The sequence below is a fragment of the Citrus clementina genome, unplaced genomic scaffold, assembly GCF_000493195.1.
Source record: "Citrus clementina cultivar Clemenules unplaced genomic scaffold, Citrus_clementina_v1.0 scaffold_1, whole genome shotgun sequence".
Taxonomy (NCBI): domain Eukaryota; kingdom Viridiplantae; phylum Streptophyta; class Magnoliopsida; order Sapindales; family Rutaceae; genus Citrus; species Citrus x clementina.
Genome location: NW_006263303.1, coordinates 21,980,134 through 21,992,097, shown reverse-complemented (window position 1 = coordinate 21,992,097; position 11,964 = coordinate 21,980,134).

Genomic DNA, 11,964 nt, shown 5'->3' with positions numbered 1-11,964 from the left:
TTTTGGCTTTTTGTCAGTCATACACCATTTTTTTTTTTTTTTTTTATGCCTGATTGTACATCAACCCTCCATTTTCTTCAATGTGCCTTCTTTCTTTCTTATTGTAAATCAACATCATCTCATCACCTTAATTTCTTGATACGTTCATGTATATGTCGAAGGAGAATATAATATTGACTTATTAAATCTTTGGGAAATCAATGGTCATCCACGTAAAAATTATCATGATATAAAAAAAAATCCATAAAAAGTGAAAATTATTCGATTTTACACATACTATTTTTACAATTTTCTTCAATCATCCACCAAAATAAACAAAATTACCCATACGCAAACGACCGCCACTGTAATTTGTATTTCTTTATGTTTTGTCATTTTGTAAACATAATTCTATCTTTTTAGTAAATGATTAATACAAATTGCATATTTGCATATATTAGATGTAAAATCGAATAAATTCGAAATTTTAATAGTATTTTTGAGAATAGAGTAAACTTGGAGTAAGCCGCTGATGATTTTCCTTAAATATTTGTGCATGTGATTCATGAATTTAAACCTTGTATAGATCAAGTGCAGGAGCAAGTAGCTACCGTTGGCAAAATATTGAAGCAGAATTAGCAAAAGTACCTGCTAAATGGCAAGGGCAAATACTTGATGCATAGATATGATTCGGCCTCCCGGGGGATTCAAGAGGGCAAGTGTGAAAAAATAAATTTCCTCGAATTTGCTTTCCAAAACTTAATGGGTGCCGAAAAATGCTCATAAGAATCCAAAAGAAGTTAGGTGATTATTGTTATGACATAGCAAGTAACAATCGTATGTGTGAATGGGCAATGCTATAGAGGATTTTCTCTTTCTTTCTTTTTTATTAACCTTTTGTTTTACGCATTGACTTGCTTGAACCCTAGTGGAAATGTCAACAGTCTAGGCTGATGAGAAGCAAGCTATGGAAGCAAGCTTTGGTCCAAGGCTTTTAATATATAAAAAAATAAAAATTATCTACCGTTCACCTGTTTGTTTAGCCATTTATTGCACTCGTCCACTTCCGTTAATCGTTGTTAGAATGTTGCTTATGTCAGAGGGGTAAAATGAACATTTTATTAGAATACCTAAAACTATGTCGTATTATGCTTTTTATTTAAAGAGTAAAATGATGTCGTTTAATGCGATTTGAAAATTAAAAAAAAGAATTAAAATTGATGTTGTTTAACTTGATTGAAAGAGAAAAAATAAATACAAATTTTCTAAGTCCTACAAGCAACAGACACTATTTTCTTCCAATTTCTAGTATTCACCTTTGTATTTTACTCCAATTAAATCCAACTAATTTATCTCCAATTTCCATTTTATTTTGGGTAAAGTTGTAATTTTCCTTTGAGGGGCAAAAATGTCATTTCATTAATTTCTGTTAAATCCATTAATGAAGATCGGACGTAAGTGGACGAGTGCAATAAAAAGCTAACTTCAAGTGGCGCGTTGAAAAAAAAAAGTGTTTGTGTATTTTAAAAAAAGGTAAAACAAATAAGTAGACATTAGATAATTTCTCAAAAAAATCATTGTGATTAGCAGTAGGTCTTTATTTAAGATTAATACTCAAGAACATGTTGTTAGTGTTTAGCATCATGGTACCATTACTAACAACTCCGACTTTGTCTGTTAGTTTACTTCCCTCAGAAACTCTAGTGCTTCTTCCTTAGCATTCATCTTCTGGCAACACAGTCAACAATTCCATTCCTCGTACTTTCGTGAACAAAGCCTAATACTACCTGATAGATAGGTTAACATTTTATTAAGGGAAATTATCATTGCACAACTTTCATTTTGCCTTATGTTCATCTAACCACCACAAAATTTTAACATGTTCTCTATACTGCCTTTGTTTTTAAATTTGTATCAATTAGTCACTTTTACACTACACATTTTTAAATAATTTAAATGAAATGAAAATTTTATCCCTAAATAAATTAAAAGATCCTTTTATCTTATAAAAGATTTGAAAAATAAAAAATATAATTATAAAAATGCCCCTAATTTTAATAAAAATAAATTCCAAATAGAGATGCTTAGCTGATTTTTATTAAATTTAGATTTTGTAAAATTTTAATAAGCATTTTATTAAAAAATATAATTTTTCAAAATTTTTAAAAAATAACTGAATTTATTTATTAAAAAATTTTAATTTTTCAAAATTTGATTAAAAAAACTAAATTTATTATTAAAAATAAATCCCAAAAATTTAATAATTTAGGAGATTTTTATTAAATCCAAAAATTTTACAATTATATTTTTTATTAAAAACAAAAATTTTAATTTTTGGATTTTTTAATTAAATTTAGGGATATTTTATAATTATAATTTTTTATTTTTCAAAACTTTTATAAGATAAAATAATCTTTTAATTTATTTAGGGGTAAAATTATCATTTCGTTTAAATTATTTAACAGTATTAGTGCAAAAGTACAAAAGTGGTTAATTGATACAAATTAAAAATAGAAATTGGTGCAAAAAAAATGTTAGAATTTTATGGTAGTTGAATGAACAAAAAGAAAAACAAATGTGGTGTAATGATAATTTCCTTTTTATTAATTGCAAGTGGTAGCATATTACTAATTTGCTCCAACTAAAAATTCATTAAACTTTACTTGGGAAATTGAATATATTTGTTTTTAATTTCTTCATGAAGTCATCATACTCCAGATTAAATAAGTACCAGGAATACAAATGTTTGATTAACTGAAGACACATGACAAAGTAATTAATTAAATACTTCAAATTGTTTCCTTTAATTGCAAGTGGTACCATAACTTTTGGCTTTTTGTCAGTCATACACCATTTTTTTTTTTTTTATGCCTGATTGTACATCAACCCTCCATTTTCTTCAATTTGCCTTCTTTCTTTCTTATTGTAAATCAACATCATCTCATCACCTTAATTTCTTGATACGTTCATGTATATGTCGAATTGACTTATTAAATCTTTGAGAAATCATTGGCCATCCACGTAAAAATTACCATGATATAAAAAAATTTCTATAAAAAGTGAAAATTATTCGATTTTGCACATACTATTTACAATTTTTTTCAATCATCCGCCAAAATAAGCAGAATTACCCTTACGAAAACGACCACCTATTTCTTTATGTTTTGTCATTTTGTGAACATAATTTTATCTTTTTGGTAAATGATTGATACAAATTGCATATTGGCATATATTAGTGTAAAATCAAACAAATTCAAAATTTTATTAGTATTTTTGAGAATAGAGTAAATATGGGGTTAGCCGTTGATGATTTTCCTTAAATATTTGTGCTTGTGATTCATGAAGTTAAACCTTGTATAGATAAAGTGCAGGAGCAAGTAGCTAGCGTTGGAAAAATTCAGAATCATGTAACTTCTTTTGGTAGATTACTGAAAGAGGAGCCATGGACATCATTTTCAGGCCATTTTCACAGAGGTTCAGAAGACTGTTAGAAGGTGAAGAAGGAACGCTGCCTGATGCTGCCAGGGAACACATTCAGAATCTCTATACCGAGATAGTTACTTCCTTGCTAAGTAACTATGACGACGGGTTGTTCCAGATTCTGCTCCAAAGCTTTGGAAAAGAACAAACAGATTTTCCAGAACTTCAGGGCATCATTCTGAAAGAAATCAGTGACTTTGCCCATGAATGCTGAAATACTTGATGATGATCACATTACCTGTTTGTTTGAAGGAACTACGCCCCCATGACTGTCTAATGCTTTGTCCTCCTAATTGGGTGCCATTCAAAACTGATAGCGCTTGCTCCGCACAAGTTCTAAAGTACATCACATGAAGCATTAAAAGTTCAAGAAAACAGATTGTACGCAGGATATACCAAACGAAAATAGTCCACTGCTTACCTCTTAGCAAACTGAACAAACCCGCAGCGCTTGCCCACTGGTAATTTCACATGAACTAACTCACCATATTGACCAAAAACTGTTTTCAAAATGTCATCTGTAACACTAGGATCCAAACCCCCAACAAATATCTGCACTCAAGAGGTTGAAATGTCACTCAAGTATAGCAACAACTTAACTAGTATCAACTTAAAATAAACTACGCACTGTTGTATTATTTGGATCATTCTCGCCGCGGCTTCCTTGGGTATTCTGATAAGGAGCTGCAAATGACAAATATATGTCAGGAACATACATAAAGCAAGGTTCTTAACCAGAATTCCTGTCCCCACATGCCTAGGCATGTAACTGTTCTGTCATTTCCAAACCACATTTATTTTCACACATTCAAATGACTAAACATGATGAACATTTTTGAAGGTCTTACATGGTGATCTCAGCATTATTACAATCACACATCAAACCGAGAAGACTTGTTATTTGTAAATAACAAACACTAACGATTAATTTGATTGTAAGACATTTAATACACAGCACAGGTTAATTAGAATTAGAGAAAACAGAATTAATACATAGAAAAAAATTAAAGAAAAAAACTGAGAAATGCCAACTATAACCAAGGAAAAGTTTCATCATGGAGCATAGTAGCTTATCTGCTCTCCTATGCATAATAATCCAATCATACAGATTGATACTTCCAAATGAATTCACACATTGCACACAAACAGATTATGCAGCATCAATCGATTTTTGTTCTCTAATATCAACGGACTTGTAGGTGGAACAGCACAGGCAAATTAAGAGAACAAACAAATACATTTATCTTACAGTTGCATGAAAAATTAAGCACCAACAGTTGGATAAAATAATTACCATGTGTTTTTTCTTGATTTATTGTGCAGGAACAACTATGCATATTCTGAAATAAATCCAGTAAATGTGCATATAATAGAGTGTTAAATAAGTGCATTCCAAGTCTTCACCCCCTAGCTGGACACATAAGTAGACGAGAAGAATAGGCAGGAAACACAAAATTACAAGGCCAATGGCACAACCTATCAACGAGGGATTAGCTAACAGTGCACATTAACATGAAAGCAATTGTATCAACGACCACTTTGTGCGGCTTCAAGCTATGCTGTTCCTTCAAGTCTGAACTTTAGCAGGCTTTCTTTCTTAATAAATAAAGCACACTTGCAAACCGACAGAATCAAAGGAAAAAATGTAACTGTAAAGGAACTTGGTCCACGACAAAATAAACAACAGTTTTTTTGGATTTGCGTAGATTAAAGAAAGAAGGACAAGAACTTTGGAAAATGGAACATAACTGGTACTCTCCACATGTAAGGAACTGGAAAAGAAATTCAGGAATGTAGGAAATAAATGCCACGAGAAAATGAAGATTCTTCTGACGTAAACAAAATCACTGACCTAAAATGAGGCCACGCATTAAAGTGGAATCATTTCACCCGAAATCGGTTCCAGGCCCCCTCAAAATGAGAGCCTCTTGGTGTCCTGCTTTAAGACAACATGAGTTCTATATAAGTTTATGCATGTTTCAATTGAATTAAATGCTCCCAAGTTTACAAAGGCAATTACTGGAAGGAAATGACTTCGTAAATTCCGCTTATCTTCAATTGCTTAACTGAATGAATGTCAATCTAGAATACCGTTTGACAACTTCACCTCTAAGATAGTTGCATATAATCAACAAACTTCAACTTATGGCTTCAACGTTGCATCAGGATTTCAGGACATGTAGTGAATTCTAGACGGTATCTAGAATTTCAATAATATCTTTAAGTTTATAAGGTAGCTTGGTTGCTAGGTATTATTCTGAATTTTCTGAATATAATATTGTTCTTGAAAATTTTCAAACAAGATTGTTGATAACTTTCAACTCCTTATTCAATCCATAAATCTCGTGAGGGGGCATTTTTCTTTTGTGTTTCACAGAACCAAGTAAAGCTTTCGAGCTTTCTTACCTGGGCAATTTCTACTGCCTCGAAGTCCGACTCTGGACCAATGTACAAACTCAGAGAATCCCATCTCCATCTGAGAAACATGTTGGAGGATGCACCATTTGAGGAGTCTTTTAACTTCTAAACTTTTACGGTGGCTTGTTGCTTCAGTAATTCTAGGGAAGCTTTTTGGGAAACTGGACATCCCAGGTTCCAAGCTTTCAAAAAGTCCCTGGTAAAGAGGATCAAGTATCAAGAGCTAAAGATCAATCTTTACATGAGTAGATATTTTAAGAATTGAGATGTTGTGACTTTCAATTTGCAGCTGTTGTGGGATTTTTTATCCTACTAAATGTTAACTGTCAAGTATAGTTTGAAGAGTGACAGTAGGATTAGAAAATATCCTAATATGAAATTTATCAGTTTTGCAAGAATGTTGTAATAAATCAAAATAAGAAATGCCAGAGCTAAGAACTCACATTTTTTGAAGTGCACTCTTTTGTGCAAGCGATAGCAGGCGGCCTTTGCAGTAATCATCATCATCTTCCCACTCGAGAGTTTCAAGCCACTGTGTTTCTGCTCTTACTTCAACCAATTTTGGTGCACTACTTGCATCCATAGGAAGTATCAAGAGCTATTTCAATTGCATTGGGCATTGGGCATTGGGCAGTGATCCACACGCTTTCACAATCACCTTAGCTGCATTCTCTGATAACCTCCTCCACAGTATCATTCCAGGTATTGACAAGACTCTCATTCGACTCATTAGCAAGCTTACCCTGCAGTGCTCCTGCAACTATTGCAATTGCACTGGGCAGTGATCCACACACTTTTACAATCACCTTAGCTGCTCCCTCAAAAGCTTCAGAATCAGGAAGTCTTGCTATTTGCTTGAACAGCTTCAACCTCTCTTCTTCACCGAGTTCTTCAATCTGTACAGTTACATCAGACATTTTGCTGCACACATCTAAACGTCTACTTGTCACAATAACCTTACAGCGCTTGCACTCTTCCCCATAAGGGATTCCTGACACTGCCAGATTGATTTTCTCGCGGACATCATCCAGGCTCCCTCAAAATGAGAGCCTCTTGGTGTCCTGCTTTAAGACAACATGAGTTCTGTGGAAAAGAATAATTTCTCACTATTTTTCTTTCTAATCAATCCAGTTACATATTATGCTAATTACAGCTAAGTAAAAGATATTTTCCACACTCCCCCTCAAGCAAGCTCAAAGATATCTATCATTCCCAGCTTGATAACACAAGAAATAAAATTGGGTCTTGGTATATTTATAAGAAAAAAACATAATCTAGTCTTTCCTAAAATAACTCCTAATTTTTTTTTTTTGAGCGAAAATAACTACTAAATTAATTCCTCTAATGTTGCTAATTTAAAACTCCTATAAATATGCAAATTACAGCTAAGTAAAAGATATTTTCCACACTCCCCCTCAAGCTGGCTCAAAGATATCTATCATTCCCAGCTTGCTAACACAAGAAATAAAATTGGGTCTTGGTATATTTATAAGAAAAAAACATAATCTAGTCTTTCCTAAAATAACTCCGGATTTTTTTTTTTTTTTTTTGTGAAAATAACTCCTAAATTAATTCCTCCAATAACTCCTAATTTTTTTTTTTGGTAGGCCTTCAGTGAGAACATCTACTTGCTGTTTTCTGCTGGTAACATAGGGAATACAAATTTGACCACTTTCAATCTTCTCTTTGATGAAATGTCTATCAATTTCAATGTGTTTAGTCCTGTCGTGTTGTACAGGATTGTGAGCAATACTGATGGCAGCCTTGTTGTCACAGTAAAGTCTCATTGTTTCCTTTTGAACCATATGTAATGCCATCAAGAAAATCTTCAACCATATTAGCTCACATATTCCTTGAGCCATTGCTCTAAACTCAGCTTCTGCACTTGACCTGGCCACTACAGGTGCAAAGGTTTCTTGGTAGTTGATTCCATAAGTTTGTGAGAATCCTTTTGCCACAAGTCTTGCTTTATATCTCTCGACCGTGCCATCAGCTTTGTGTTTGGTCGTAAAAACCCATTTGCATCCAGCTGGTTTCTTTTCAGGTGGATGGTTCACAAGTTGCCATGTGTCATTCTTTTGTAATGCTCTCATTTCTTCATAAACAGCTTCTCTCCACTTTGGAATCATAAGATCTTCCTGTATGTTTCTTGGGACAGAATAAGAAGATAACATACCAGTAACAAAGGCTTTAAAAGAAGAGGACAGCATGTGGCAAGAAACAAAGTTTGAAATTGGATGCAAAGTGCAAGACGGAAGATCAAGATCAGAAAACTCAACTGAATCAACATTTTTTTGAAGGTTAGATACAAAAGAGTTACCCTTGTTTTCCAAATTTTCAGCACTCGGCAAAGGTGACTGGTGGAGTTGAGGAGGCTGTATCTTGTTCCTTCTTGAGTAAACCTTTAGTTCATAGTCTCTATCTTGCACACACTTAAATGGAGTTTCAATTGGTGAAGACAAAGGTTGGGAATTATTAGGATTAGGATGATCTACACTAGATGATGAAGATTTTGGCATCTCGGAGGAAATGTTTTCTTGAGGTTTAGGGACATTTAGGAATATATTTGGAGCCAGAGGCTGGGAAGAATCCTCTGAAACGCTAGGAAATAAAGACTCATGGGTATTGGAATTAACCACATCTAGAGTAGACCAAAACATATCTTCATCTTTGTCATGTCTAGTCTTCCCCTGAAGAGAAGTTTTGGGAAAGAAAGAAGTATTCTCAAAAAAAGTAACGTCCATTAACACGAAAAATTTTCGAGTTGGGGGATGGTAACATTTGTAACCTTTTTGGGTAGGAGAATATCCTAAAAAAACACACCGAAGGGCTCTTGGATCTAGTTTCCCTCGATTTTGGTTATGAATATGGACAAATGCTACACAACCAAAAACTTTGGGGGTGAGAGAGCAAAACAGTTTTGATAAAGGATATAAATTTTTTAATGTGTCAAGTGGAGTTTTGAAATTTAAGACCCTTGATGGCATCCTGTTTATAAGATAAGTGGCAGTAAGAACAGCTTCACCCCAAAAGGTTTTAGGTACTGCCATGGTAAATGTTAAGGCTCTAGCAACCTCAAGTAGATGTTTGTTTTTCCTTTCAGCAATCCTATTTTGTTGGGGTGTATCTACACAAGAACTATGATGTACAATCCCATGATTTGTTAGGTAAGAACCAAGTATTGTGGAAAAATACTCTCTTCCATTATCAGTGTGAAGAATTTGAATGTTGGCTTGGAATTGGGTCTTAATCATTTTATGGAAATCTTGAAATGTTCTGGCAGCTTCAGATTTTTCTTTGAGCAAATAGACCCAACTAACACGAGTATGATCATCAATGAAAGTAATAAACCACCTAGCCCCAGAAATGTTATTGATACGTGAAGGACCCCAAATATCACTATGGATTAGAGAGAAAGGTTGTGACTCCTTATGTGGTTGGGCAGAAAAACGAACTCGATGTTTGGCTAACTCGCACACTTCACATTGAAAGTCCTGGTGGTTTTTGTCCTTGAATAAACTAGGAAATAGTTTTTTCAAATATGGAAAAATTGGGTGGCCTAACCTTTTATGCCAAAGTTCGATTTCTTTGTTGGAACTCGAATTAGAAGAGCTCAAGTTTGTGTAAGACAGATTACTTGAACTTGCAGATTCACTTTCAAAGTAGTAGAGTCCATCAATCTCCTTACCAGTGCCAATCACCTTTCCCGTGCGCATGTCCTGAAATTCACAGTAGGAAGGAAAAAACTTAGCAACACAATTCAGATCTTTGGTTATTTTGCTAATTGAAAGCAAATTGCAAGAAAATTTTGGAACATGTAAAGCATGATCTAGGGAAAGATTTTTTGAGATAGGAATACGCCCTTTTCCAGCAACAGAGGAGAGTGTACCATCAGCAATCTTAACTTTCTGTCTACCTGAACAAAGGTTATAGGAAGTATATAAATTGGACTGGCCGGTCATATGATCTGTGGTTCCTGAATCAATGATCCAAGAGTATCCTGAAAGTGAAGCAACATTTAAACTAGTCGATCACAAATGGGACTAAAAGCAGAAATAGACCAGTTTAAATAAGAATAGTATGACTAACAAGATTGAAAAAAAAAAAAAAAATCTAATGGGCTTAGATAATTCAAAATTATACTGATATCCTCAAAGGAAGTGGTAAACTGATCCACAAATGTTGAAGAAGTATTAGTCCCAAACTGATTCAGCCTGAACCAGCTAGATACAAGTTGACTTGGCATAGCTTGTTTCAGATTCTAACTAAAGTAGTCGCAAGTCCAAAAGATCCTTGAACAGTGGTTGGAACAATGCTGACTTGAATTGAACAGAATATGTTGGTAAAGTTTCACTCCTTCAATTCCAGAAGTGTAGATCTGTTTGTAGCAGCCGCAGCAATACACACCGTCGAACAATTTTTCAGGCAATTAAGACCGGTTTAAAGAACCAAAGAGACAGAGCTCTGATACCATGTGGAAAAGAATAATTTTTCTCACAATATTTCTTTCTAATCAATACAGTTACATATTTATAGGAAAAAAACATAATCTAGTCTTTCCTAAAATAACTCCTAAATTAATTCCTCTAATGTTGCTAATTTAAAACTCCTATAATTATGCTAATTGCAGCTAACTAAAAGATATTTTCCACAAGTTCTATATAAGTTTATGGATGTTTCAATTGAATTAACTGCTCCCAAGTTTACAAAGGCAATTACTGGAAGGAAATGACTTCGTAAATTCCGCATATCTTCACTTGCTTAACTGAATGAATGTCAATTTAGAATACCATTTGACAACTTCACCTCTAAAATAGTTGCATATAATCAACAAACTTCAACTTATGACTTCAAATGGTCGTAAAGCTTTACCATAAAGCACGATATGGTAGAGGACAAACATTTAACAGATAATAGCAAAAGACAAACACCTTTCTCATGGAAATTACAGCAAAACATTAGCCGCATAACCAACTGCAAACATACCTTTCTGATATTGCTGGCCAGTGGCAGGTTTCTTTGTGGCGGCTGGCCCAATCCGCATACGTCTAGTAGAGCAGAGCACACCATTCATTTCAGTCATGGAACGCAATTGTTCACTTTCATTCCCAAATCTCACAAAACCATATCCCTTAGAGCGTCCAGTGGTTCTATCAGTGACCACTTTAGCACCCTTCACTGACGAGTAGACGGCTCTAAATGTTTCTTGTAGCATATAGTCAGTTACATCGGCAGCCAAATCTCCCACAAAAATTGTAAAATCAGGACCATCATCTCGACGCCTCTCACCAGCCCCATAGGTTGCCCAATTCAGTCTGAAGTTTTGCTCAGTGCTTGGCATTTGGGTGCCATTAAAAGTCTGCAAAACCCTCTCTGCAGCAGCATGACTAACAAACTCAATAAAACCATAACCCTCTGAAAAATTTGTTTGCTTGTTGCGAATAACCTTTGCCGAAACAAACTGTAAGCAAACAAACATGTCTCTAAGAAACACCCAATAAAACAGTCGGGAAGAGAGGTAGACAAGGAAGAAAACATGCCATGTAATACAATAATTTGAATCTCAAATATTTTATATATTTTGTGTTTGGATGATCCATTTGTGTATAACCACTATCATAAATTAACATTGACTATATAACCACACACTCGTACAGTTATTTTATTATACATGTCCACAATTGATTATTCAATTAAATAAGAAAACCAAACACACAACTTACATACAAACAAAACAGGATACACCATAGTTAGAGACATACACATACACTTTTTTTAATAACAACAGAAGAGGAACTTCATTAAAAACCATTGGATGAAAGGATACAAAGAAGATGGACAAGCAGTCAGACAACTCAAGGAAGAGCTAAAAGCTAACAATCAATTCATCAAAAACGAAGAATCTGGATTATGAAGATTCCCAAAACCAAAACCTCCCCGCATGGCCCAAAAAAAAAAAAAAAAAAAAAGCCTGAAAAATCATCCTATTCCTCACGAAATATTGCAAAAGCCTATATCCTTGAGCCCTCTTCCAGGGGGGGAAAATTGTTCCATAATCAAAGTCAAGTCTTCGAAGGAATAAAAAAT